Below are 3,510 nucleotides of genomic sequence, written 5' to 3' on the forward strand. Positions count from 1 at the left end.
GTATAATCAACAACCATAGTGTGCACAGCACACAGTGCTCCTTGACAGCCAACACTGAATGAAACTGGCCAAATGACTGACTATCAAACGTGCAAGTCATACTGAATTTCTGCAGGGTAGTTTTATCCCCAAGAAAATGACAGATGCAGAAACACTGGCTTAAGCATTGTATATTGTTTTCATTGCATAATGAATTGAACTTGGATTTTATTTCATTCTCTCTCTCTCTCATTTGGATTTTATTTAGTTCTTTAAAAACGACTAGACACACTCCATATTCTGGGTTTCTGAAGTTTAGATTTAAAACAAAGCTGTTAAAGTCAGAAGTCTTATGACTTTGAGAAAAAATTATAGTTCAGAACAAAAACAGCATGCAAATTATCAGTGGGCGATGGTGTAGACAGTTGCAGTGGTGTGAATGGTGTACAAAACTGCAAAACTGCACATACTGAATGCGTTAAGATCAGAAGCAGAGAGCAATTTATTCCAGATTTTCTTCACCAGGGTGATACCTGGGCACAAATGTGATATAAGCCAGGTCTTGAAAGAAATGATGGGATGAAATTCAACAGAAGAAACAGAATTATATGGGAGTTTTGACATGGCAGGCTTCTGACATGAGACAAAAATGAAAGAAAAAAATCGATAACTTATTTAATCCAGTTTAACATTTCTAGATGAAGCTACAGGTGGAAGGGAATGACCATGCGGGATGTAATTTGGGTTTTGAGATACTCACATTTTACCATGGTGCTAAGGGGGCACAGGAGTCATGGGTTCAGACATACTGTGATACTGGGGAGGGTGCAGAATAGTGAGTCTCTGCCATGGGAGAAGCCAAATGAAATGATAAAAGGCACAGAAATGAGGCTGTGCTCCAGGGGCACCGGGCATTAGAGCCATAGAATCCTCTGTGTGTGCAGGCATACATATTGGAGACAGCATGTATCTTACGTGCTCCTACAGAGAATGCAGATGGGATTCTTCATATAATGAAAATTAATAAGAGGTGGGATTTCCTGTAATGAAACATAATGTGTGTGTGTGTGTGTGTGTGTGTGTGTGTGTGTGTGTTCCACCTGAAATTTTTATGGTAATCTTATTCATTTCAGTAGTAACACCAATATTATAATAATTCACAGTCAAAAAATGTTCAGTATCATTAGTCATCAGAGAGGTGAACATTAAAAGGAAATGCATTACATCTAGTTGGAGAATTATTCTTAATCAGTTCCTTTATTCTTTGAAATTACAATATAGTTAAATTCTTCTCCTAGTCCTTCCTCCCCCCAGCCCTCCCATATGTGATCTTTTTCAAATTCATGGCCTCTTTTTATTAATTGTTGTTATGTGTGTGTGTGTGTGTATGCATGTACATATGCATTCCTAAATATATAAATACAGCATACTCAGTCTGTATAATGTTACTTGTATCTATGTTTACAAGGATGACAAGACAACAACAATAGGCATGCTAGTGTAGACAGAGAACAGCCCAAGAGGCCTTAATCCTACACAAAGAATTCAACTAAGAAATACTGAGATTAGGAGAAACAATCTGGGGAGGCGTATGCTTATTGGTTATCCAATACCAAATGGTCACCCCTGGAGATTAATTTTTAAGCAGACTGGCATTACCAGTCTTAGCAAAGTTGTAAACTTATGGGTATGCAAATTATATAAACGTATGAAGAACTGGCAGGAAGTTTCTCTGTATATGAAGACTAACCAATGGCCAAGTGATTTCAACCCAAGAACTTTTGCAAGCAAGTACTAAGGACAAAAAGATCAATATGGGTAGAAGAATGCAATTCCAATCATAGCTTTTCCAAAGTGGGAGATTTCCCATTCTTTGTCCATAAGCAGAGTGTGATCATGCAGTGGAAACCTACTATGCAAACAGAAAACTGCACTGGAGTGTAGACACATGTGGACTCAACGAGAGAGCCCATCCTCAGTGGAAGAAGCTCTGTAAAGAGACACCTGTCATCTACCGCCATGCTATCCCTGACATCATGAACTCTTAGGAACCATACACCCAAATATACTCTTGCCAAAGATCAGCCTCAGCTTGTTTGGGGTTCCTGAGGAAGGAGTGTTTGGGAACTGCTAAAGAAAACTCAAAGTTAATCACAGGTATAAGCTTTCAGCTCTGTAAGTCGATTGAGATGGCTTAGACAACGTTCCGTAGGTAGCTCTTGGCTCTGTAGTCTGCTGGAGATAGCTTTCTCCGCGAGGCAGCATTCTCTTGAATAGCACTCTCTCCTTGGGACAGTGCTGTCTTGCTAGAAAAAAATCTACAGGTTCTATGCACAGCTCATGAGTTTTCTGACCAAAGTCAGAAAAGCTGCTAGAAAAATTTTGAAAGACCTGTGTTAACTTTCTTAATAATTCTTGGGTTTTCTGATCAAGGTCAGAAATCCTGTTAGAAAGATTCTAAAAGAGCTGTGTTTGCTCTCTTTAGGTTTGCTTTCTGTCTTGCAGACGAAAACTCAGTTGTTTATTTACATATTAATCCAGTCATTTAACGAGGTTCCCTTTTGATTATCCCTCAAATCAGTATTTTATGACCTTAGCCCTTGATTCTTGGAAAAAGACAGCAAGTATTTTTTTTTTTTAAACAATGGAAATAAATTCAGAGATCCACCTGCCTTGGAAAGGGTGAAAGTAAGATAGATGGATAGAATCCCATTCTGAGATTACCATTCCCACCTTGCCAAGACCTAAACTTGATCTGCCCCAGACTGACCTTGAACTCAGAAATCTGCTTGCCTTTGTATCTTTCTGATAAGCTGGCTTATTAATGCAGCTGCCTTTGTTATTTTAGGTCTGTGCAATTCCTCATACAATTCCTATTGCGTCCTAATACTTTGCATAGTTGAGAAATTATATATAATTTTGAACTCATGTTTTCAGAGGTCTTTCCCACAGTTAAGGGCTGCACTTAAGGTCACAGCATTTACCATTTTGCTAAGGATATTAGACACAACCTTATCTCCCAGATTGCACTTGAGCTGTCTCTGGTTATCATGGAGTCATTAACCTTAGCAGAGAGGACATTCCCTAATAACCTCGGCAGGAGGAATACTTCCTGAAGTAGGAATGTAAAGTAAATTATGTACATTATTATACAAACAAGCCTCATGCCCAGCGCCTGTCAATACCCAGGGAGGCCAGCAGGACATGGCATACAGAATTTCACTTTGTCATGGTGTTTCATCCTAGCAACAGAGAAGCAATTAATAGTGTATTCTTAACAATTGTGCATTTCCTCATATGTAAATTGTACCTCACAGGGGGAAAAATGGAACTGAAAATAGAGATTAAAGTCCAGTCATGGCTACATGTGAGGAATGTTTAGAAGTATGCTGGTATCTATGACTCTATAAAAAAATGTAACAACAGAATGCAGTCAGTAAGTGTCTGGAAAGAGAGTAGGATAGATGAACATGTAGACATGTGATCAGTCAAGAATATTAAATTGTGATGGAAAAATGCAATTAGTGATCC

General features: G+C 38.6%; 2 non-coding genes across 2 annotated transcripts; both read right to left on the reverse strand.

Annotated features, from left to right (window-relative positions):
• Positions 1 to 2,319: 2,319 nt before the first annotated feature.
• LOC116897465 lies at positions 2,320 to 2,382 on the reverse strand. The gene has a single exon (XR_004387493.1). It is a non-coding gene; the product is annotated as a U7 small nuclear RNA (small nuclear RNA).
• Positions 2,383 to 2,394: 12 nt separating this feature from the next.
• Positions 2,395 to 2,457, reverse strand: LOC116897466. Its single transcript, XR_004387494.1, has one exon. It is a non-coding gene; the product is annotated as a U7 small nuclear RNA (small nuclear RNA).
• Between the last annotated feature and the right edge of the window lie 1,053 nt (positions 2,458 to 3,510).

The sequence above is a fragment of the Rattus rattus genome, chromosome 3, assembly GCF_011064425.1.
Source record: "Rattus rattus isolate New Zealand chromosome 3, Rrattus_CSIRO_v1, whole genome shotgun sequence".
Classification (NCBI taxonomy): Eukaryota; Metazoa; Chordata; class Mammalia; order Rodentia; family Muridae; genus Rattus; species Rattus rattus.